The 26,799-nt window shown below is 40.2% G+C and overlaps 2 long non-coding RNA genes across 2 annotated transcripts in view; one reads left to right on the top strand and one right to left on the bottom strand.

Moving 5' to 3' along the window:
- Positions 1-3,588: 3,588 nt before the first annotated feature.
- On the bottom strand, positions 3,589-16,339 carry LOC133504008 (uncharacterized). Its single transcript, XR_009795881.1, has 3 exons — positions 16,155-16,339; positions 5,654-5,760; positions 3,589-5,554 (listed from the first exon to the last, which is right to left on the bottom strand). It is a non-coding gene; the product is annotated as an uncharacterized LOC133504008 (long non-coding RNA).
- A 10-nt stretch (positions 16,340-16,349) lies between these two features.
- Positions 16,350-26,799, top strand: part of LOC133504009 (uncharacterized) — a 41,230-nt gene continuing 30,780 nt past the window's right edge. The window contains exons 1-2 of the long non-coding RNA XR_009795882.1: positions 16,350-16,476; positions 18,443-18,582. This is a non-coding gene — a long non-coding RNA (uncharacterized LOC133504009). The remainder of the gene's footprint in view (positions 16,477-18,442; positions 18,583-26,799) is intronic.

The raw sequence follows: 26,799 nt of genomic DNA, 5'->3' as shown, positions 1-26,799 counted from the left end.
TTTAACTGTTTGTACCTGTGAGGCAAGGAGGCCGTGTTAGGGGCTGCCCCAGTATGATCTATAATTAATTATAATGCAACATGAAAGTGCATAAGTCATGAGAGTAGGGTTTGGACAAGTCACTCAGACTTCCTCTTGTTATCCATTTGGTTCCTTTGCTGACTCCAGCTGTTTTCCTTTTGAGTCTTATTTTATCGAAATTTGCACTGCCGTTTTTCCTTCTGTTTGGTAAGTTGCTGAATTAGTGCTGTTCAATGTTTGCTCTAAACTGTTGACACTCAAGAGGCAAGCATATCACATCATGTTTGATCACGCTATTATTGCCTCGCTCCTCTCTGAGTACACAGTTTTACATCCAATAGGACCACCTGTCTCTTGGGAAATGTTGGTTTTCTTCCTCCTGGCAGCTCAGTTTTAAATCTTTTATAAACTTGATCATGGAAATAATACTGGAGCCCATTTAAAAAAATAACCACCTCAAAAATCTTTGGTGGATATTTTAATTCCCCATTGTGTATTACTCAGCATCAATCCGTCCATTTTACTAAGCAAGCTTCTGGCTTGATAGTGATAAATCCAGCTGTCTTGTTCGTGTACAGGACACTGTACCTGGATTTGTTGGATTTCGTGAAAGAAAACCTTACATGTTGCAAATGCAACTTGGAAAACTTACTAAAGGCAGTTTCAAGCTTTAAATTAAAGGTCAAGTGTCATGAAATGGATAATTTTTAGTACGTTATTAATGAAAAAACGGCAGCCAGTATGGACCCATCACCACAAAACATGATTTTGACTTATATGGCGTTTTGTAACTCCCGCTATGAAAATCCTCTCGAGGGATTTGTTTTCGACAAGAAGCAGGAAGTGACACTGAAGGACGGTGTCCACAGGCCTTGTAACAAGTTGTTTTTATCACCGTCAAGTGCAGGTGCATCGGGCGGGGTGGTGGTTTGGCCGTGATCTGCATATCATCTAAATATGGCTCTAACCAATAGGGTAATATTGCCCCGGACACTTCAATCGATTGTGAGATGTTTTCTACTTTGAAAAGAGCTTCCGTGTCTCATAGGAGATGGGCGGACGACCCGCCGGCCAAGCCCTGCCTCGTGGACAAGCACTGCTTTGGCTGGGCTGGCTTATACATACTGTCTGGGAGTCTGCATTTTAGTTAGAAGTAATCAGCCTATCATCTAAATATGCCTTGAAACAATAGGGTAATATTCCCCTGGCCACAGATGCCACGTTGGTAGTATGACTTATCCTAATCAAGTGTTACGTGTTACTATAGTAAATGTCATCGGCTTCAAATTTGATTCTTTTAAATTTGATTTAAAAATAAATGGAAAACAACGATATTCTTAGATGTCAAGCATAAATGTTAATTCCATGTCAGTTGCCAATCTCCAAAGATGCCTTTGTCCCCCACCACTTTTGGAAGGCGATGCCTTCCTTTTTGTTTTGGCATGGGATCGCTCCAATTGTTTCTTTTTTATTAAATGGAGGAGTTTGAGTATCTTTGGGTCTTGTTCATGAGTGATGGAAGAATGGAACGGGAGATCCACAGATAAGAGTGGTGCAGCTTCTGCAGTGATACAGACTGTGTGTCAGTCCGTTGTGGTAAAGAAGGAGCTAAATTGAAAGGTGAAGCACTCAATTTACCCGTCAATCTATGTTTCTACCCTCACCTGTGGTCACAAGATGTGGGTCATGATTGAAAGAAGAAGATCCCGGATACAAGCGGCCGAAATGAGTTTCTTCTGCAGGGTTTCTGGGGTCACCCTTAGAGTTAGGGTGAGAAGCTTGGTCATCTAAGAGGATCTTAGAGTAGAGACACCGCTCCTCTGCATTGAGAGGAACCAGATGAGCTACCTGGAAAATCTGATTTGGATGCCTCATGATTGCCTCCCTGGTGAGGTGTTCCGGGCAACTCCCACCAGGAGGAGACCTCAGCGATGACCGGGACATGCTGGGTCACCGCTGGTGTCTCTCGGCTGGCCTGAGAACACCTCGGGATGCCCCCAGCAGAGCTAAATGATGTAGCTGGGATTCCTTTCTAAAGCTGCTGCCCTCTCCACTGACCCAATTTCAGATAAGCAGTGGAAAAAGGATGGATTGATGTATCAATGCATTTGTTGTATTACCAAGTTCTTCTCCTCCTTCTTTTTTCCTTTTCTTTCTCATTCTACTTCACCCCCTTCAGAAGTTGTGGAATACCAGATACACTAAATGCTGGTCTTGACCAGTCTCAATGGAAAATTCCAAGTCCCACCACTTTGAGACCAAGATCAGAACCAGCCTTTTGGGTGTTGAATCCGAGACAACACCAAGACCTTCAAAATATGGCTTCAGGAAAGGTCTCAAGACCAAAACCACTCTTGAGTGTATCAACAGTAGCAGCAAAGTGTAACAGAGTAATAACGTGAAGCTGCTGTTTGTGAGTGGTATGAGTGTGCCCCCTGTGAGTGTGTCTCCCAAAACGCATTTGTTTTTCTTTGAATATTGCAAACTTCCCCATCAACATGACTAATTTTATCCAACGCACTCATCTCATGCAGCAAGCACCTGTGCCTCTCCCTCAGGCCAAAACGTCATAAGCATCTCATTGACGTCATGCTCTCAACGTCACTGTGACATTGTAAATTTGATGAGTTGAAAAATGACAGAAGAAAAAATAAAATAAAATAAAATTACGGATCAATTTTTTTGCTTGGAAATGAAATCACATAGAATTCTGACCTAACCCAAACTACTGTATGGCGGACAGATTTTTCTTGATGTACATTTGCAAAAAAGATAAACACCTTATACAGACACAAACACAAACACACACACCCGCAGACACACACGACAGTGGGATCCATGCGTCGGTCCAAATGTGAACGGTAATATCTCCTCTTTGCAGGCGGCTGCAGGGAAAAAAGGCTTAGCGGCTAGCTCACTTTCTTCCTTCAGTGGCTGTGAGGTGGAATCTGAGGTGTCACTATTTTTTTCCCTCCAACCACCCCCAAAGAATCTCCCTGCATGTATGTATCTCACCCTGTCATCACTATCTTTTACATGGAATTCTGGGAAGGCCTGAGAAGAAGCTGAAAACACATATGTACGTCATGTGTATATGGTAAAGGTAAGTCAAGAAATGTGTCCAGTTACTTGTAGTATGTGATACAGAAGGTGACTCACTATCTAAAATATAATCAAATTGATTGTCCTGAGCATTTTTCGTTAAAGTTTTACAATAAGAGGCCTAAATGTGAATTTGACAAGGTGAATTAACGCTTATACCACTTGTGCTGAAACAAATTGATGTTTCTTCTGAGCAGTGATCGTCATTCCATCCTGAAGTCATGTTGTGTTGGAAGATTTAAATGTCTGCATCTATTCGGAAATGTTTAACACATCACTTTTATTGAGACCAAGCAAGCACTTCTGGTTTGCAGACAACAACAAAAATGCCCCCACTCTGTCTTTCTGACTTCCTCCTAGCTTATACTCCCTTCTCAAATGCCCACCACCCGCCACCGCCCCACTCCCCCTGCTCCTCTTCCCTGATCCTAAGTTGGCTATGGTTGTCATGACAACGGAAGTTGATAAATCCAACTCTTCATCCCTTGAAAATTACCGAGAGGATTTATTTTCAAGAAAAAAAATGAGTTTGAGCAGTAGTTCAGGGAATAAGAGAAGGTGAAGGAAGGAGAAAAAGATTTGCTTGGGGGGAGAAAGAAGACTGACTTAGGTAGGAAGCCCCTACTCCCACTTCCACTGCATGTCCCACTGAAGCAGATGGCGTGACTCGATGGCCGTGCCTTCTGAGTGCTATAGCCATAAGGAGGCAGGTTAGGAGGAGATTTGGAGTGGCAGAGTTTGGCAAAGGCTACAAAGTAAGAAATGCATTGCGGGAGATGTCGCTCTGTTCCTCAGGGTGGCACAAAGGTGAACTGCTGTTATTTCTCTGTGATTTAAGGCCCTGTGGTGCAAGTAGTGAAAACATTTTTAGGTGTAGTGCTTCGGCATGATCAGGATGGAATTTCACAGCAACAGGGAGCAAAAAAAAAAACTCGATGGGAGGCTGTAATACTAAAATCAAAATTTACAGTATTATTTTTGTGCTAAGGAAGCAGATAAAATGGAATTATGTTAATTTTCCTTTTAAATTAATGGCCTCAAAATCATTCATTCATTCATCTTCCATACCGCTTATTGTCACTAGGGATGTGGATGTGGATGTGCTGGAGGCTATCCCAGCTGACTCTGGGCAAGAGGAAGGATACACTCTGGACACACATAACCAAACAACCATTCGGACTCACAGTCACACCAATGACCAATTTGGAGTTGTCAGTTAACCTACCATGCATGTTATTGGGATGTGTGAGAAAATATGAGTACCCAGCGAAAGCCCACGTAGCACAAGGAGAACATGCAAACTCCACACAAGCGAGGCCCAGATTTGAACCCCGGTCCTCAGAACAAGATGCCTAAATGTGAATTTCATCTCTGTGAGGGAGATGTGTCAACCAGTTGTCCACTGTACTGCCATCATATGTATTTAATTTATAACATTATAAATTGGATACTGCCTACTAAATGATTCAAAAATTCAAATTGAGTCGAACGTAGAACTTGTAAAGGCTACACAGGATAAGAAACAGCCAAATCCCAATGAATAAAATAATCATGGAACTCCCACTTAGTTTAATTTCCTCTGTGTATTAATATTGTAAGATAATTTATTTTTGTAAGCAGCCTTTGTCGTATGCTTTAATTTGAAATGTGGACGTTTTATTAGATGAGAGGAAAGTATGCAAGATAATTTATATTTGCATTGATGTCTGTATGTGTATGGACTAATGTAATGTTTGGCAGAGCAATTTGTTGTAACGGGACTCATGTTGCGATTCCCTTACTGTGTGTCAGAACTTTCGACTTGAGATAAACAATCAGTATTGAGATACATTATGTTTCAATAATTTGGCAGAATCTCTCTTTGAGGAGGCGATGGCCAGGGGGACAGTGGCACACGAGGACGGACTCACATAGTTTCCCAGTGGCGGCTGCCATGAGCCGGGATGCTGCGGAGGTCCACTGACAGCTGATCCTGAGTCTGCGTTTGTTGGGATGGAAGCCAGCTCAAATAACAAGGCGCCTCTTGCCTAATCAACTGTGAATGACGCGCTGACAGGTGTTGTTCACCATAACAAGTTGCAATGCTTCCTCATCCTTTTGGTCACGAGGGCCAGTCAGCCAATCAGTATTTTTTTTTTTTTTTTGGATGTACCTACATAGTTACATGAGCTAAGTGTCCAGTCGTCTGCCTTTACACTCAAATAAGGAAGTGAGCACTCTTGCTGTCATGAAACATAATTGTATGTAATTGGACTGAATCCAGAAGCAGACTGAGGTGGAGTGAGTCGATGAGAAAGGTTTATTCTGGAGTAGCTCAGAATTTGTGTTCTGATCGTGGTCCATGGGAACAAGGAAGTGGGAGCGTGAGAAGTTGGATGAGCTTGACAGCATGGTTGGCGTGGGGCACCGAAGCAGGAGACACGGGGGAGCACTGGAAACAGAAGAGAACACAAGTAGGTGAATGCAAGTGCGGGTAGGCTGATAATCAACTTACAGACAAGCGATGGGATAAGAGAGGTGGCCGTTATACCACAGTGTGAATACTCTGGCACTGGTTTCCTGGGTGAGCCAGGCTTAAACACGGGCAGTGATGGGTCCTGACTGGGAATAGGTGCGCACGCTAGGAGGTGGTAGTTGCTGGGGAGAGAGAGAGAGAAAGAGAGAGCCAGAGAGGCTAAGCTGCATGCCTTCATATAGCTGTCCGTTATTATTATTGAGCCATCATTATTTTATACTGGAAAAAGTCCCAGACAATATCAAGGCACATTTAATTTGACAATATCACAATATTGTGAATATTGTGACATTCCTCGCCATCAATCAATCTTGCTTGCTAACAAAAATCATTTTCAGCACTGTTTCCTCTTGAGTTTTTTTTTTCATCATTGCCATTGTTTACTGTGGCTTACCGTCATCATTATCACTTCAGGTTTTTCGGCTTGTGAACAAACCGTACAATTGAAGTTATATGCGCCAAATGAGTCTTAACTGAGAAAAAATTTGGGGGGATGAGGCGGGTACAGCTATGTCAATCAAAATTTTATTTCAGCCTAATCATACACCGAGTCACTGATGGTGTAGTGGTACACACGCCTGCCTTTTGTGCGGGCAGCGTGGGATCGATTCCCACTCGGTAATGGTATTGATATCTGCCCTGGCGACCAGTTCAAGGTCGAGTCCGCCTTTCGCCCGAAGCTTGCCGGGATAGGCTCCAACTTTCCCGCAACCCTTGTGAGAATAAGCGGCTTGGATAATGACATGACAATCATGCACATTGGAAAGTTTGCATTTTCTGCTTCAGTCGTCTCATATTCTGTGGAGGGAGATGACAGGCAGCACTTTGGTGAGAACATTGTGTACCGACCAGAGCATTGGTGGGTGGGGCTACAGGGTGAGTGAAGGCACTGGTTTGAATGTATGTGTCACAGAAGGGGCGCATGGGGTCATCTGCCTGAATACCCCTGCACACATTCTGACACGCCGTTTCTGTAGGTCTCCTCCTCTCTTTCTTGTGTCACATGCACCATACACATGCACACATTGGGTCCCACATGCACAGAACCCAGCTGCGCCCTCAGACTTTTGCACACAAAACAGACAGAAAGACAAGACATAAAGCCAGACAGACACACACGTACACACACACACACACAGACACACACACAAATACATAAAACATTCAGCTGCAGCCTTTGCTGACTTTACATGAGCGCACATTCATTCCAACTTTCCAGCTGAACTCATGCACTATTTGCATCAATACACTCTTTACCATTGACTTAAAAGGTTAAGCAACCCCCTTCCGATTCATGGCCTCGAAGAATGGAGCCAGTGTGTGTGAGGGAGCCGGCAGGCGAGGACTGGACAATTTCCATTATATGTATATACAGTATATAATGTACAAATATTGATATGTATGTCTGTTTTTTTTTTGTTTTGTTTTGGTTTTTTTTGCTGGGTCACATGTATTGCGATGCAGAGGGTTTGCAAATATGGTTACGTTTTCATTATGGGAGAGAAAGTATAAGAAAATTTGGAAAAGTGACAAATCTAGACCCTTGCATTGTTGTATTATCAGACAGCAGTCTGGGGAATCTCTCATCGCTTCTCCAAAGTACTCCATTTGAAGTTACAGTTGATTTTAAGGCCTAGTTTAATAAAATATTAAAGTAATGGATGGGTCCTTGCTAAATTTAGAAGCCTGTCATGAAGCAGCACTTGAAGTGCTTTCAAAGAAATGCCAAATGCCCAATGAAAACTATCATTCTCTGGTCACCTATTTCTTAGGTGAACCAATACTGAATATCGTAGAAGAACAAAGAGCAGCCACTTTATACATGCCTGATTCTGAAAACTTTGGAGTCTGAAATTTGGATTGAATTACTAATTCCATTATCATGATTTCAATCCCTCTTGCCTTTTCCATTGTAATGTCTTACAATACATATACAATAGACTAGACTATTGTAATGGTCTTCTGACTGGGCTCCCCAAAAAGAGCATTAAACACCTGCAGCTTGTTCAGAATGCAAAGCGGTCAGACCATATCACAACGATTTTAAAGTCTTTATAAAGACGTCCAGTCAGTTTTAGAATTTTAAAGTTTTGCTACTGGTCTATAAATCACTAAATGGTTTAAATTGGTGGCACGATGGTGGAGCTGTAAAGTGTTGGCCTCACAGTTCTGAGGACAGGGGTTTAGTCCTGACCCTCCCTGTGTGGACTTTGTATGTTCTCCCTGTACCTGTGGGTTTTCTCCAGGCACTCCGGTTTCCTCCCACATCCCTAAAACATTCATGGTATTCATGTGAGTGCGACTGTTTGTCCCCGTGTTCCCTGTGGTTGGCTGGCAACCAGTTGAAGGTGTACCCTGCCTCCTACCCATTGATAGCTGGGATAGGTTCCAGCACTCCCACGAACCTTGTGAGGATCAGCGGCTAAGAATGGATGGGTGAATGTATGTATATATATATATATATATATATATATATATATATACATATATATATGAATCAATGGTCTCCTTATAAAAGCACAAAGAAAATATTCCCAAAATTGTTTTTTTCTTTTTCACACTATTGGCAAAATAAGGCCCATCCTATTTGCTAGTGACAGAGATCATTGTCGACAAAATTGTTAGGTCTGCCTTGACTATTGTAATGTGCTGTTTTCTGGTCTTCCCATTTCTAGTATTAAAAACCTCTATTTTACCAAGATTTTATTACCTAGATTTTCTGTAACTTTTAGATGTTGTTGATATTGTTGTTTTGTTTCATTTGACATTCATGCTGAAATTGAAAAAAACATTAGGAGTTACTCACTGTTAATCAGTATTTGAATATTTCTTATTTAAATTGAGTAGTTTCTACTGTTAAGTAATTATTTGGTAGACAGCTTTTTACTTTTACTTGACTCATATTATTGTAAAGTAAATACTCTTACTTGAGTAAAATATTTTGCTACTCTAACCCCCTTGGTTACAAAGCTGTCACCACAAAGTACACAGGATACTTTGTTCAGAAATAAAGTTAAGTAGAGTTTGAAATATAACCTTTAAACAATTCAGTTCAATAAAATCAATCACAATCTAAGTAGTTGTACATTTAACTTGTTGTAAGGTGTGAATGTTTTATTAGGGGGCTGTTATGATTTGTGAAAAAAAAAAAAAAACATTCCCACAGCAATACACTGTATAATGCGACTGGAGCAAGATTGGATGACCTGGCATGACTTGCGACTCACTAAAATCAAGTAATGATTTGACTTGACTCACTTGAAATGTAGCGGTTTCCCCCACAGTGACTTGGGACTCGTTTGAGACTTGTGTATGTGTGTGTAGATGACTTCCTCCCACCCTTGTACTGAAATCAAGATCCTCAAGTCACACATTTTTGTTTTTTCCTGTTTTACCTTTCTCCCCTTTGGACATGAACCTTTGATGGAAGTGGTGCGTGAGAAAAGGTAAAGAGCGTGTGCCTGGCAAAGGAGACAAGTGGAGAACAATGGAAGTGCGACCCAAGATTACTTGCAGCGCATTAGATAAACTGATTGGTAAAGTAGATTGTGGAGAGATATGGATCTCTTGCCTTGGGACTAATAATTGGAACATGGAGAGAAGTGAAGAAGGTCTATCCTTCAAGGAGTCAAATAAAGAGCCATGAAAATGGGCATATCTTGCATAATGCCAATACTTTGAAAGGGTTCAGCATCCAGTATTTGCCTTTGAGCCATCAGAAAAGAAACAAACAATTTTTAAAAAGTGTCCCTTCCACCTTTACCATATGTGTTAAAAATATAGTTTGACTGTTCTCATTCTTGTTAAACATCTGCTCCATCCACAGTGAAGGAAAGACGAAATGTACAGTAAGTAGACGTGAGCACGAACAATAAGGTGGAAGTGGTAACCAACGGTTGAAAACGTGGTTTTGTGGTTTGGCCCATGTGGCTGCTGAAGGAAATATTCGTTAGAGAATAGTAGAGATCTGTAGATGCCACAATGGAAAACAGTGATATGGAAATGTAAAAGATATTATACTGTAAGAAAGGTGTGGGCTGAGTGAGTAAAATACTGCAAAAGGCAGGGCCTGACCTGAGTTACATACTATTTTCCACCAGTCAAACTCAGTCAGGAAAAGGTTGGAGTGCAACATTTGTAATATAATTTCCTTGTTCCATTAGAATTTTTATTTAAACCGTCCTCTTGATCAGGCTGTTGACATTTTGATGTCATGAGACCAAGACGGCACTTAACAATTAATCAACAATACCTCACTCTTGGACACTTCAAAGAGGATGTTCTTAGAGGGAAATGGTCAGAGTGTCACAGAATGTCAACAGCAGGTTGCAAGACTGATACAAAGGGACTGGAAGAGTCACAAAAAGGCACAGAAGTGGATGTCCTGGGACAGAGATTGGTAAATTCATTGACCGGATACCTGTTTTGAATTTTGCCATTCAGCCACTTAGGAGAGAACAGCAAGATGTGCAAAAAAGCCTGAAACACTGAACAGTTGGACTTGCATTTCAAAGTTTGGAGAAGGTTAAATTTAGGAAGTTCACATGTAAATGTTACAGTGAAGAAAACAAGAATTTAAACACCCCGCCATATTGCAAGTTCTCCCACTTAGAAATCATGGAGGGGTCTGAAATTTTCATCGTAGGTCCATGTTCACTGTGAGAGAGATAATCTAAAAAGAAAAATGCAGAAATCCCAATGTATGATTTTTTTAATTATTTATTTGCGTGATACAGCTGCAAATACGTATTTGAACACCTGAGAAAACCAATGTCAATATTTGGTGCAGTAGCCTTTGTTTGCAATTACAGAGGTCAAACCTTTCCTGTAGTTGTTCACGAGGTTTGCCCAAACTGCAGGAGGGATTTTGGCCCACTCCTCCACACAGATCTTCTCTAGATTAGACAGGTTTCTGGGCTGTTGCTGAGAAACACAGAGTTTCAGCACCCTCCAAAGATTTTCTATTAAGTTTAGGTCTGGACCCTCGCGTTGATATGTTTTTTACAGAGCCATCTTTGGTTTCCCTTGCTTCGGGTCATTTTCATGTTGAAAGTCCTAGCCACGACCCATCTTCAATGCTCTGACTGAGAGAAAGAGGTTGTTCCCCAAAATTTCACAATACATGGCCGCGGTCATCCTCTCCTTAATACAGTGCAGTCATCCTGTCCCATGTACTGAAAAACACCTGCAAAGGATGATGCTACCACCCCCATACTTCACAGTAGGGATGGTGGACTTGGGATGGAACTCATTATTCGTCTTCCTCCAAACACGGTTAGTGGAATTATGACCATAAAGTTCGATTTTGGTCTCATCTGACCACAAAATATTCTCCCATGACCCTTCTGTATCATCCAAATGGTCATTGACAAACTTAAGACGGACCTTGACATGTGCTGGTTTAAGCAGGGGAACCTTCCGTGCCATCCATGATTTCAAACCATGAGTTCTTAGTGTATTCCCAACAGTTACCTTGTTCTGTCGTGTAGTCCTGGGATAATTCCTCACCTTTCTATGGATCATTGAGAACCCGCGAGGTGATATCTTGCATGGGGCTCCACTCCGATTGAGATTGACCATTATGTTTAGCTTCTTCCATTTTCTAGTGATTGCTCCAACAGTGGACCTTTTTTCACCAAGCTGCTTGGCAATTTCTCCGTAGCCCTTTCCAGCCATGTGGAGTTATACAATTTTGTCCCTGGTGTCTTTGGACAGCGCTTTGGTCTTGGCCATGTTACAAGTTTGAGTCTTACTGATTGTATGGGGTGGACAGGTGTCTTCATGCAGCTAACGACCTCACACAGATGCGTCTGATTCAGGATAATACATGGAGTGGAAGTGGACTTTTTAAGTCTGATTAACAGGTCTTTGAGGGTCAGAATTCTAGCTGATAGACAGGTGTTCAAATACTTATTTGCAGCTGTATCACACAAATCGTTAAAAAATCACATGTTGTGATTTCTGGAATTTTCTTTTTAGATTATCTCTCTCACAGTGGACATGCACCTATGATGAAAATTTCAGACCCCTCCATGATTTCTAAGTGGGAGAATGTGCAATAAAGTACGGTGTTCAAATACTTATTTTCTTCACTGTATACTGTACTGCCTTTTGAAGTCTTCCTGCACTTTCACCCAAAAGATGAATATTCTAACTTTTTGTGCATGGTGTATATTGATCACATGTTTATATATATTTAGAAGAGGCCTGATTTTGATCTTAGGAAAGACAATTTCACGTTTTTTTTTTTTTTCTCTCTCACCTGCTGCCATAATGGAGCCTCAATTTGTTTAGTATTGGTCTTTTAAAAATAGCTAGACTCAGACCGAAGACCCACCACAAGGCCTGGTTCCAGGTCTATGGCACTCATTCATGGAACATCCTACAAGTGGACTTCAAAGAGCATTGGTATGTTTATAATGAATGAATGAGTTATTGTTTGAAATGTTTTCAGTTTCATTACCGGTGAACCTCTTTGTGGTGATTTTTTTTAAGTCTGTACTATACAAAATATTACAATATCCACACGTAGACCTCTATGTATACATTTATTATACATACTGTAGTTGTAATCATGCAGCTGCTCCGGTAACAATGAAGTTTATCATCACCCTGGTATGGGGCTTCATGCCATCTTCATTCATCGTTTGAAATAACTATGTAGATCAAAGCGTCCATTTGTGGATGCGGGGAGCTCGATCCTTTCCAGGCTGATGGGCAAAAGACACCCTGGATTGGTCACCATGCAGGCCATCACAGAGCGCGTACAAAAATACTGTATATATAAAGATATATAGAGATAGACAACGTTCACATTCACCCGCCGTGAAATTAGTCATACAAATACAAGGGCAGAGTTAGTGAGGGGCAAGGTTAGGGAGACATTTGCCACCAAAGTTTCTGAATCTATCCTCTCTGTTCCACCCACACTATACAGCTGTTAAAGCACTTTAATTTCTTTTTAACTTGTGTTAAGCCGTTTTTCCCAGCTGCTCTTAAAGGTATCACAAACAGACGCTGAGCCATCCATCTCACACACACAGCACATGAGACAGGCAGATATGCTGAAAAAATGGTGACACAATCAGCCTCAAGAGGCATAAAAAAGCTCACATGGATTTTTCAAAACCAGCGATGTAAGTTAAGTAGACCTGTTACTGTTAAAAATGTAGCAAATTAAGACTAAACAAAGAACACGTGTGGAATGAGTTGGTGTGTTTTAGAGCATAAGTAATGAGCACTTTTTACTGTATATGTACAGCATATGTGACATAAAGTAAAAGGTGCAATCTGTGTGACTGCAGCTTGTTGTAAAACAATAGCGTGAATCAGAGCCGTGATGCTAAAGCTTCAACAACACTTTTACATACAGCATGTTAGCTTGCTTGCTCGCTACAGTATTTTGATGCTCGAAAACACAATCCCAAGATTCTAATCAGGATTTGTGCTCACTGTTTTGCACATACAGTAACTTGTCAAATGTTCATACAACAATCAACAAAAAGCACGAGTGCTTTGCACATATTTCCTATCCACTCATTCATGGTCTGTACCTCTTTACTAGGGTTGCGGGTATAGTGAAGCCTATCCTAGATGACTTTGGGTGAGAGGCAGGATACACCCTGAACTGGTCTCCAGCCAATTGCAGGGTACACAGAAACAAAAACCCTTTTGCACTCACATTCATACCTATGGCCAATTTCATGTCTTTAATCAACTTACCACCCATGTTTTTTGAATGTGGGAGGAAACTGGAGTACCCATAGAAAACTCAACTAGGCTCAGGGGTATTGTTCTTTTAGTCATTACAAAAGTGTTGAAAGGGACAGAATTACGGCAAAGTTAATGACTTAAGACAAAACAACCCCCGAAAAACCTGAAAAGCCAGAACAGTAACAAAACAATTTTGCCCCGTTCATTGTCATGTCTGTATATTTTTCTAAAATATACACTAAATATATTAATTTAATCATCCATCCATCCATCCATCCATTTTCTTCGCCGCTTATCCACACAAAGGTTGCGGGGAGTGCTGAAGCCTTTCCCAGCTGTCAATGGGCAGGAGCCAGTGTACACCCTGGACTGGTTGCCAGCCAATCCCAGAGAACATAGAGACAAACAGTCGCACTCACAATCACAACTACGGGCAATTTAGAGTGTCCAATTAATGTTGCATGTTTTTGGGATGTGGGAGTAACTGGAGAAAACCCACAAAGGCACGGGGAGAACATGCAAACTCCACACAGGCGGGTCTGGGATGGAACCCTGGACCTCAAAACTGTGAGGCCAATGCTTTACAGCTGCGCCAATGTGCCACCTTAATTTAATCAACAGGGGTTAATCTATTACATCAATGTTTCAACATTATGTATACTTTTTGAGTTGGCAAAGGTAAGAAATTAACAATTTCACTTGGAAAATGAACTGCTGGTGGGCTGGCAGATTGCTTCCTTGTTTGCTGACGGCAAAACAGCGAAACACAAGACGGGAAAGGAGGAGTCACGTATGCTAGCTCTGGCTGAGACAGAACCAACGAGTCTAGCATCGTCTGTTTAATGAAACCAAAGCAGTTTATACAAAAGTGAACCAGAAACTGCTGGATCAGTATTTCCACACTAATAATAATAATACTGACTGGGCATCAATAGTGATACTGGTTCAGTCTCCCCACCCCTAACAAAAATGTGTAAAATGCAATATATAAAATCCATGTTTTAAAACTTGCAAGTAAGAAATGGGCCTGTGTTATTTGTCATATTTTCTTTTTCATACTTTATTTCAAGATTTAAATTATTTTTTATGTTGATGAACAAAAGTTTCTCAATGTGCAGATTGGACTTGTTATTAATTGTCATATTCACTCATTGTATATGTACAATTATTGCTATTCATTCATACGTGACATCTCAGATGAACGCTCATATTTGTTTGGCACAGTTTGTACCCCAGATGCCCTTCCTGACGCAACCCCTCTTTGTGAGTCGAGGCCCCAGTTAAATACAAACTCACAAATGTACTGCTACAATATATGTACATATATGGGCCGCACGGTAGATCAGCTGGTAAAGCGTTGGCCTCCCAATTCTGAGGTCCCGGGTTCAACCCCGGATCCGCCTGGATGGAGTTTGCATGTGCCTGTATGGGTTTCCTCCAGGTAATCTGGTTTCCTCCCACATTCCAAAAACATGCAACATTAATCGGACACTCTAAAATTGCCCCTAGGTGTTGCCCCTAGGTGTGATAGTGCAGCTGTTTGTCTCTTTGTGCCCTGTGACTGGCTGGCAACCAGTTCAGGGTGTACCCTTCCTCCTGTCCGTTGACAGGTGGGATAGGCTCCAGCGATTCCTGCAACCCTCATGAGGATAAGCGGCAAAGAAAATGGATGGATGGATATACATCTGGTCAAAACTGTCAAATAGAATTTCTAAATACAGTATTATCGACGTTGTCATCCTTTTGGAGCAGCCTGTCACTGTGATGGTGCTTGTCATTGTAATCCTGCAGTGGATATGTTTTGATCGAAGTGTCTACGTTCTCCTGTCATGTGACCTCAATATATAATTTTCAATCCACCTACTACAAAGCGCTCAATGTTCTCAAGTGGTTGGATTCCCATAGTTTTGCTGTGGCAGGCAGGGGAGGCGATGATGAACCCGATGATGTGAAGGTAGTTTGCTTTTCCTTTAGAAAAGCACTAATTGCATTTAGAAACCATGGCAGCAGAGCTACCTGTAAACTTGGCTAGCGGCATATGCAGGATTGGAGGCTAAAGGAGACTAGCAAAAGTGCATGCCTGTGTGTGCGTGTGTGTGCGTGTGTGTGTGTGTGTGTGTGTGTGTGTGTGTGTGAATTGCGGGTTATAAAATTATTCAACGCAGCACTGAAAGTCTAAACCCAATGAGTTGTTTTCACGTGATATCACCCGTTGGGCTGCCTCGAACGGTGGCCATTTTCAATCCATGAGTTCCTGTTACTCATGGGTGGATGGCATTATGTTTCTAACCGCATGTATTGAAGACGTGACCGACAGCACATCAAGCCCAGACCACCTGGCATACACACATCATGGGACTCAGGACTGCCCTTGATCTTTTACTCTATGTGACAGAAATCACGAAGTAGGAGCACTTACCTGTATGCTAACACGGAAAACGAAAGGCGGTGGAATGTTATTTTTTTAATATCGAGGCAAATTCCATTTTTTTCAAAAAGTAAAACCTGTATATTAGTTCGCCGCAAGCAAAGCAAAATGTTTATTATTTGTTTAAAATTTGATGACATCGGTAGAAAGACAAAAGAATAATCAAATCCAGTATTTTACAACATTCTCGAATCTTTCAAGTGACTAACAAGAAATGATCTTAACTGAAATGTTAGCCTTCTGAAAAGAGTATCAATGAAGCTTCTTAGCTTAGCTCGGCGACACATCAGCATGATGGAGGTTGAGACGGGACAGCGGGATAGCAGCGTCGAGCAATCGTACACAAAGCCAATTCTCTGTGAACCGCAGACCCACCGAATGTCCAAAGTCTTTTGTCGGAAGCATTAGACGATGTCCCTGCTTACGCAGCCGAACTTGTGTACCAGATCGTGAGGCTTTGAAGAGCGCGCCGACTAGTAACTCTGGAAAAAACTTAGCGAAATGGCGGCGCGCACTGGTGTGTGGGTAATTCAGCAAAAAATGTGACGTCAGTGAAGACAACCCATAGATATTTTACAATCCACCTAGTACAAAGCGCTCAATGTTCTCAAGTGGGTGGATCCCCATACTTTTGCTCTGGCAGGGTTTGGAATTGCATGAATATGGATGCGGCGATGATGAAGCTGATGATGTGAAGGTAGTTTGCTTTTCCTTTAGATAAGCGCTAATTGCATTTAGAAACCATGGCAGCTGTAAACTTGGCTAGCGGCATATGCAGGATTGTGGGCTAAAGGAGACTAACAAAAGTGCGTGCCTGTGTGTGTGTGTGTGTGTGTGTGGTGTGTGTGTGTGTGTGTGTGAATTGCGGGTTATAAAATTATTCACCGCAACACTGAAAGTCTAAACCCAATAAGAGTCGGATCTCTGTAGTGGGGGAGTTTTAATGTAGGATCTTATCCGAACACACATAATCCCAAAATGTGGGTTGATCTTTTGACTCCTCCCTTCTCGCTCAATTATTCCTCTTCCTTACTTCTTCTTTCCTTCCTCCTCCACTCACACTAGAGTTTTTCAGATTCCAGCCAAAGTCGCTTGACACTGACGAAGGAGTGGAAAAAGGGGCTATAATTAGCCCACATATTCCTATTGATTCATATTCAAATTTCATCTAATCTCACCATGGATTTATAACTAGGAAATGGAATGGCATGCCTAGTCACATCAAAGAATGTGATCTGCTGTATCACATTACTTATATGCATTTCTCTTCATATTTCCATGATGTTGGCTTTTTATTTCAAAATACATACTCCATTCCCAAAGTATGTGCTCGCCATGTGTTCATATTTAGACAAACTGTACTCTTGTCCATACTACCTATTTTACAATGACATCTCCATATTCTATCTGCCTTGAAAAATGTTCGATATTTTCTGTTAACAACAACTAGGCGTTGAGGAAATTCTGATTCATTAATCATTAACTATTTTTTTAATTTACAGTAATGTATATACATAGAACAAATTCAAACAAATTATTCAACACAATCGTGCAGTATAATTATCTTGTTGTGTTGGAATTATTATGAAAAAGTTTCCCAATTTATTTTTGAGTAATGTTTAAAAAAATCAAAACTACAATCCTGCATTAACGCATGTACTTTGACGCATACAGAAAAAAAAATCAACTAACAAAGACATGAATAATACATTTAAAAGAATACATATTTTTCTGTATATGCGCATGTTTGAGTGAGTCTGTCAGTATGGACCAGCGGCTGAGGGGGGTTGATTTTATCCATGTTAAGAGTTGATTTTGTTTTTTGTGAGAAAAATGTTTTCTAAATAAAAAATGATTGCTTAATTAGTTAAGCTCACGCTGTTTTAGTTCATTTTCCCAAATAGTGAATACAATTTACAGTGAAGATACATATGTATACAGTAATTATCCTTCAGAATTTTACTGAACAAAACCATTACATATTTTGAGTGCACATTACTTCAAATAGTGTTTCGAATTATTATACACAACATTTAAAGACCCTGTAAAGCAATTTCTGTGATTTGTTTCTAAAACTTGGACAAAGACAGAACTGTGATGTAGTCACCGACGCACTTGGGCATCCAGCATAAGTCGGCCCTCCCCCGCTGTCCTGTATAAGAACTGAGCGCCTTTGTTCACATCAGTGGCTATTCAGCACAATTTAGAGTTGCTTTTTTTTCGTAATTACTTGGCCCATTTTGTTTTTGTTTTTTTTTTAACCACTGGAGCATTTGGTTAGTAAGCTTGGTAAATGTTTCTTCCCTGTATGTCACAATTCACAGAATAGCTTGGTGTCACTTTTTAAAATTCCAAATCTTATGCATTTTGTGTTATTAAGGCTACTGTAAAATTGTATGTTGAAATGTAAAGATAAGTGGGTATATAACTCGGAGGAAATATGTGCTCAAATGTGTGTCGTCCTGTGTCAGACACTATCTGAATAATGTGTTACGCCAAGTTTCTTAAACAGTTAACATATATAACCTATACATATACAATAAATAAATAAATGGATACCTACATAAAATACATGACCTCGTATATATTTAGAGTCTTTTTTTGTGATTTACAGAGCACTTTTCTGTGGAAACAGCACGAGACTTACTTGTTCTTATCAATAGAGATGATGAAGCCCTTCGTGACAATGAGGATGCAGAAGTGGATGCTGACTATCAACCACACTAGTGAAGTAGGATGAGGTTGACAGCAACAACGAGGACCCGCTCAGCGCAGCAAGGAGCTAAACAGCTTCAAGGTTAAAGTAAGTTACCCAGTGGACATTTGTTTATTTTAGACGGTTTTGGAGGAAAACATACTTTTTTTTTTTAATTGCCATTCAATGTTTGTGGGAAAACGTTTGTTTTTTGCACAGTGTATGTAAACGCGTGCCTTCAAGTGTATACTGTACAAATGCACAGATACACGTACACATATGTATGCATTTGACAAAACAGCTAAAAACTGTTTATGTATTCAAACATGCAACAAATAATGTGGTGGGATTTTAGGGGCTGCAATGGACATTTCAATTCATTTTAATGCTGAAAATGTATTTGACATATGAGTACCGGTAAATAGAGCTATGAGCTTGACCATGGAACAAATTTAAAGGTACAACTATATACTCATGAATTTTACACATTTTTTTTTTTTCATGTGGAAAAAACCTAGCCTCACCTAAGAAAACACTCTGTGTCTTACTTTATATTTCCGGACATTATTTAGTGCTATCTTGGTGCAGACTATTGAAGTGAGTTGAGGCACTTCACTAGGACAAACGTAATCATTTGCCAGTATTGCGGCATCTAGAGTCACTTACAGTATAGTGTAAACCTTTTGTGAGGGGCATCAATTTCTCATGAATAGAGGGGTATATTTATTTTCTCACATTAGGTAACACATAAGTACATGCAATTTTTGATTTAACTGCGCTTCTTTTGAGATTTTTGAAGACTATTTATTTCTTCAAATAATAACTTAATCTTACCTCAGTAATTTAATTTAATTTGTATGCTTCATTTCATGATGCAAGCCATACGAGTACTGCATTTCAACCAGCTTACGACTTTCTGAACCTATCACTTTTCTTGCTGGAATATCTTGATTGATGTCTATTCCTGATTACATGATGCTTACTATAATACTTCCCTCACTTGATGAGAGCAGGATTTAAATCTTTCTTGGTTGGAGGATCGTGTGGGGTTCAATCCCCAAAGTCATACCATGTGAGTAGTGACCCAGATGTGAATCCCCACTGTGACAAAAATTGAAGGGGTTAGGTTTGACTTATCCCTATGCTGCAGTAATGTCATAGTTATGAAATATACAGTACAGTACAGGGATATTTTACAGTCTTTATCCCTAATACGCTACTGTATTTAAAAATAGATTGACACCCACACCTTTTCAGCTTATTTCTATATTACTGAAAAAGATCTAAATTAATTTACCATCAAAATCAAAATAAAGTTTTATATTATGCTTCTCTTCTTTTTTTCCCCTTTAGATTCCCCCCCCACCCCCCAGAAATTGAATAGTATCAAAACAAAACATCCCCATATACTGTCAAATGAAGAATTTAGCACTCAAAAAGAATTTCATTACACTTGTTTTTTTTTCCTGAAATGAACTTTTTTTTGTAACCTGACATTCTTGCTGGCGGCGGTGGATCAGCTGGAAAGCGTTGGCCGCACAGTTCTGATGATCCGTGTTCAATCCCGGACCCGCCTGTGCTGAGTTTCTATATTTTCCCTGTGCCTGCATGGGTTTTCTCCGGGCTCTCTGGTTTCCTCCCACTTCCCCAAAACATGCAACATGATTAATTAGACACAGTAAATCAGCCTGAGGTGTGATTGTGAGTGCAGCTGTTTGTCTCGATGTGCCAAGCGATTGGCTGGCAACCAGTTCACAGTGTACCTTGCCTCCTGCCCGTTGACAGGCTCCAGCACTCCCTGCAACCCTTGTGAGGATAAGCGGCTAAGAAAATGGATAGATGGATTCTTGCTTTAAAACAAAAGCTATATGTGAGTGTACCGTGCAATAACATGGAGAAAATAAAAACACTTAAAGCCTTATGTCCAAAGAAGTAGTTGTATATGTTTGATGAAGTTTCGAGTCTCAACCACTATCAACACCCACATTGATATATCTATCAATTACCACAACAGTTTATTGTTGTCCTTTCTTCACTTCATAAATAAAACACTTGCTAAGTGTCCTAAATGCACTGAAATGTTTGAGTTTGCAATGATTACAAGAACGCTTGAAGCTGCCCCAGTTTGGGCCGCAGAGAGGCTACCACCGTGAAATTTTAAAACAAAATCACCAGCACTCATAAATTAGTATAGCATTATCGATAGAATTTTACCACATTCCATACGTCTTACTCTGCTCATTTTATTCAGCATTGAAATGACTCAACTTTCGGTAGCGTTTGGTGACAAGAATGCAGTGAAGCTTACTTAATGTGTGTGAGTTTGCAAGAAAAAAAAGAAAAACTCACCTCGGGGCGTGTGGTGCATCCAATGGTGAATGGCCTACATGCTCTCTCAAGCATAGGCTGATATTGCCTCAGCCTCTCTGGTGATGCAAGTCAGAGTATTTTCATCTAATTTGCAAATGGATTTTCTTGATTGTGGTAAAAATATATGAATCATTTAAGCTATGGTTTTATTTCTTTTCCACATGACATGTTGCAGCATTCATCGTATTAATACAGCCTCCAATGAATGTCAGCTATTTTTATGTGAAGCTCTTAGCAAGTATTGATTGGCCAAAATGTAATAAGCACATTAAAAACAAACATTTGAGCAAACAGTTCTGAACCTATCCTGTCTAGCGGGGATAGTGTCAGACATGATCATATTCAGCCTATCGTGTTTTGACAAACAATTTCATAGATTTGAAACATCATCTGTCACAGTGATCCATGTTTTGTTCTATCTGGAAAAACACGATGACACAATCTCCTCGGATGACGTCACCTTTGACTTGGTCAGTGCCACCTCAGATTTAGTTCACCCAGTGATTGACAGCAATAACATTCCATGGCTGTGAGGCATTCTATCTGAATACATTGTCTCAAGCTTGACCTGTCGGGTGTGTCCTTCGCTGTCAGGTTTCCTGTCTCCATAGTTTATGTCAACAGTGGATTTTGTTTTGTTGTTTTTTTTACTTGAAATGTTCTTTGTTCATGCTAACTGTTGTTCACCTGTCCAGGGTTGAATAGAAACTAGCAATATTAGGTCATGAGTAACAGCGATTGATGGGTCAGAATTTTTAACAAAAGGCAGGCAGCACGGTGGGCCAGCTGGTAAAGCGTTGGCCTCACAGTTCTGAGGTCCTGGGTTCAATCCCGGACTCGCCTGTGTGGAGTTTGCATGTTCTCCCAGTGCCTGCGTGGGATTCCTCCAGGCACTCCGGTTTCCTCCTCACTCCAAAAACTTACAACATTAATTGGACACTCCAAATTGCCCCTAGGTATGATTGTGATTGCGGCTGTTTCTCTCTATGGGCCCTGCGATTGGCTGCCACACAGCTGGCAACCAATTAAGGGTGTACCCCGCCTCCTGCCCATTGACAGGTGAGATAAGCTCCAGCATTCCCTGCGACACATGTGAGGATAAGCGGTGAAGTAAATGGATGGATGGATGGACGCATGAAAAGATTTGGGGAGAATGTGTTTATTACAGTAAGCAGGCAAACTTGGTTCCGCATCAGGGATTTGAAGACAAAACCATTCCACGGATCATTTGGTACTGGGCTGAAGAAAAGGGGAGAAGAAAAACAAGTAATGGAGTTTAAATGCAGAACATCTGTGCACTATTCAATTTTGAAAAATGTCTATTTCCGTTTGTCTATTTCTGGCACCAAAATTGCTGCAGAGCTGCTTTGAAAAGAGGGAATGTACTCTCCATAACTTTGAACAAACACAACATTGCATTAATAAAAAACATTTCTTCGTCACTGCAGGTGATTCCTGTGAATATTTTGGGGGATATAAGAAAAAAAAAGAGTGACGTGGTAGGCCCCTTTATAACAACCTCTCCAAAATAAGTAAAAACAGAGCCATGCTATAAGCATGAGAAACTCTTGGGGTCTTATTTACGAATGGTTTGCAGGTGCAGAAACAAACTTCACTGCAGTCACAAACTGATGTGAAAACTGATCCACTCAGCAGGATATGTGCAAGTTAATTGATCTCGTGTGGCACATTGGGTTTGGAGTGGAATGGCTGAGACATTAATAACATGTACAGTAATAAACATTATTATTTTTGGCCCACCCAATACACAACACAACATTTTTTTAAAATACTTTGCCCCTCAAATTCAACTGTTGTGTGACTGGACGTTTAACATATTTGCTTCGTTTACGTGTGTCCGTTCTCATAGTAACAGCAATTCGTCAGCGGGGGGCGATGTGTTGTAGCCGCCGACCGACGCTGCCCCGCTCATTCGCAGAAGAAGCTGCAGTACAGCAAAACGTATAGCGTGTGAGAATTGTTAGTGGATGCTATATATGTGCTGTGAGCTAAACGTGTATTCTGTGCTGTTTACAGGTAAGATACATGGGAGTGGGGGTGTGGGGATCGTTGCTGCGTTTGAGATGCATCGCTGTTGAACTTTTATAGGATTTCTAAGTTTTTGACACGTTAATTGAACACGATAAAGTCCGCGTTAAAAAAGAACTAATGAACAGGAAGAGAGTGTGCAACTTCCTGTTGCTTCACAATCAGAGCCACAGGTCGACAGGATGGTTTGAGTGATTTTTATGTCTGTATTATTTTCGATGTATAACTTGTCATATTTGATTTCTGTACGTTTTAGAACACCGGAATTAAGATAGAACGCACAATGCAGCCCTATGGGGGCATAAACCAGTGCAATCTGGAGGCCGGTCCCAAGCACGGATAAATGCAGAGGGTTGCGTCAGGAAGGGCATCCGGCATAAAAACTGTGCCAAACAAATATGAGCGTTCAATTAAGATAGAACGCACATTTTTAAAATATTGTTTCAAAGAGTTTTGTTCAGTGCATTTGTTACCTTATATGCTGTGTGATTCGAATTCACAGAAGAAGCTGTAGTACAGTAAAAGATGTCGCGTGTGAGAACTGTTAGCAGATGCTATTTATGTCCTGTGAGCTAAACGTGAATTTTGTGCTGTTTAAAAAAATAAAATAAACAAGTTTAATATGCTCCACAAAGAATTGGGTGACTCCATTCTTTAAAGTGTAATATTCGCATGCACAATGTTAAGTATCAAACCAAACTCAAGAGGAATTGTGCTGGCTGATGTAGTGTCTTAAAAAGCTCTGCTTCACAGGCAAATGCCACGCAGCATGCAAACCAGCGCAAGGGTAACCATTCACATTTAAGGGAGGTGAGCAAACCTTACTGCCTGTATAGTTTTGAAAATGTAAAAAAAAAATGATCATAACATGTCAGCAACTTCTGAATGTTCCAAGAAGTAATTTGGAGGCACTTACAAGAAGGAGAATGACCGCACTCCTTTTAACTGCAATTCCATGGCCTTGGGTCATTTCAACACACTAAAACAATTTGATGCTGGCCTCTCCAGGGCATTTTTGTGATGTTTCAATTTAAAACGCAATGTTACACATTTTGAATACAGTCTTCTACATCCAATTGCCACACTAGGGCAGACTGAAGTCAAACAAAGCATGGATTCTATGCACTTGGTGGCTTTTATTATTGGAAAAAAAATATTAGTAAAAAGAAGTACAAATAAAAAAAAGTCCAACAATTATATAAAATTATTAGTGCGATAAACTCAATAAAATACTTGTTTGCTGCTTCCACTAACACTTCCAATTCCATCACTTCAAACTTCATTTTGTATTTTCAGTTCCCCCTGATGGTCTGAAATGAAAACCGTTAGAGCTACCTGAACACAAAGCATAGCTCTCCAACATTTTATTTTTTTTTTTTTGTGTCTGTGTGCCAATAGCATACCCAATAAATTAGTAATGAGTAAACACTCAATTTAGTGTCTACTCTTTAGTATTTTAAGTAAAAGATCCAAATTTAACTGAATCAAATCCAACAGAACCAGCAACATCACAAATAATCCATTAGAGAAACCAAAGAAATTTGGGATCTTTGTAAGTCGGGCTCCTAATGTGACCACGATCATCTCTTGACCTCAACGTTATTGAGAGCGTGTGCAACATTCTTAAAAGCAAGATGGATGGCAGTATACAATAAAGCAGCAGCTCTGTGAGGCAGTTCCTGGATCTTAAAGCGAGATAAAGGGAAAAGCTCTCCATGAAATTGCAATTTTAATGGATGATGAAGTTGTTAAAGCAATCATAATTCAAAGCTCAGTTTTTTTTTTTTTTTTTTACTAGATGTACACTCCCCTGACTTTGGTGTAGATTCAGTCTAGTCTCAGTGACAGTGAGTGTGAATGGTTATCTTTGTCTATATGTGCCCTGTGACTGACTGGCGACCAGTTTGGGGTGTAGTCTGCTGTTCTCCTGAAGTCTTCTGTAATTGGTGACCCTAAGCAGGGTAAGCAGTGTTGGCAATGGATGGATGGATTTCCTCACCTTCTTTCAAGTGGTATTTTAGTAAGTCATAAACAGTACATGCAATTATCCGACAACTACAGATATTCCAATATGGAGGCATGAAAAAGATGTGTTTTCCCATTGACAAGGCAACACTTTTCAAGCACTCATTTGAAAAGCTTGCACTCAAAAACAACCATGGCATTAAAAGTTATTTATATCACCATCTAACCATAACAAAAATCACAACATACGAGCCTCTTCTGAAAATATGTAATTTTACAAGGTCCAGCAGGTCCTCCCTCTATTATGTGATAGGAAGTTAAATTACAGCAATCACCTGACAACATCTTGAGCTGTGGTGGTCAGGATGGTAATTATTGACAATTTAGCGACTTCTGATGGCCTGCTGGACTAAACTTAATTAGGGCATAGAAGAAAGTAAATGTCAGTGATTTATTTTCTCAGCTGAATTTTAATGTGGCATTTAGTGAGTTGTGTACTATTTTTTTTCCTATGTTTTTCGGTGGCTCTTCCCCGTTTAAGCGAAACCTTTCGACCTGCGAGTGTCATCACATTTATGATTCACTCCGCCTGCTGCCTTATTAGAGATTTCTTTTCCAGGCCACTCGCCATACCTTCTGTGTATGGATCACGGGATTATTGGGCTCTGGAAATGATTTTGACGTGAGTTGATTCCGCTTCTGCCCCTCCAGGAAATCAACATAAACTGAACTGGGTATTTTAAAAATGCTTCCTGCATTCCTATTTGACAATAACAGAAAATAATTTAACGCTATAAAAAGTGTTTGATGAAATGTTCGTATTTAATGGATTAGAGGATGAATTTTTTTTTAAGAATATTAGCTACCAGAAGAAGGCATGGTGCCAACGCAGATGCCAAGATGAAAATAAAACAGCAATCGGTTAGTTTCCAAATGTAATATTGAGATGCACATAGAAAAAATAAAGTACAGTAATACAATTAGACATGAAGATCGGCAATGTCAAGCCTTCAGTCAGCATAAGAGGATAAATCTCTCATCTGCATCCCCCATGCTGGCAAAAATAGGCAGCCAATTTCTCTGTGCTTATCTAAAAAATGTACAGTATATCTCTATTTGTGCATAGTGGAGTTATCACAAATATTTTTATCAATGGCTATGAATGTTATCATACTGCCAGAGAAATGATTCACACTAAACTGTGTACACGGAAAATACCCAACTCCTACAAAAGTGTACATTGTTGCACAACCTCAACATTTCTCTTGTTCCAGTATTTACACAACTGAAAATTGGCATTTGGTAGATTTATAAAATCTTCTTGTCACATGTTAGACTGTTGTTGCTTGATGTTTTTGACAGAAATGATCAGGAATTCAGTGATAATTTGGTATTCTACTTTAAAAGGTAACATCTGACATGTCGGGAAGTCAATCAAATGTAATAAAGTTAATGAGACCTGGACTTGCTGTGATGTAGGATGAAGTCATCATAATGTGTGTACTTTGCATTTGAAAGGTTCATGCTCAAGTCTTTTGCAGGACAGTAAAACAATGGAGGATATCTCCCCATTAAGTTTCAACATTTAATAAAGACTTTTATCCATCCATCCATTCATCCATCCATCCAACCATCAATCCATTTTTCGTACCGCTAATCCTCACTAGGAGTGAGCTGGAGCCTATCCCAGCTAACTTGAGGTGAAAGCCGTGGTACACCCTGAAGTGGTCGCCATCCAAATACCAAAACTGAATTAAATAAAAATACATGCATATGGCAAAGAGGATTGTGTTGCTGCTTAAATTTTTGATGCATTTTATGAGCACATGGATATTTTTGTGGCGCATCCATGTGTCTCATTGATGTATTTACAATATTCTGAGAGTCACAAATGGCTGCAAATGGGTCTATGTGATCTTCTAAAACGTGCCCTATGGATTA

The sequence above is a fragment of the Syngnathoides biaculeatus genome, chromosome 7, assembly GCF_019802595.1.
Source record: "Syngnathoides biaculeatus isolate LvHL_M chromosome 7, ASM1980259v1, whole genome shotgun sequence".
Taxonomy (NCBI): Eukaryota; Metazoa; Chordata; class Actinopteri; order Syngnathiformes; family Syngnathidae; genus Syngnathoides; species Syngnathoides biaculeatus.
The sequence above is the reverse complement of the archived record's forward strand: the minus strand, read 5'-3'. Positions and strand labels throughout refer to the sequence as shown.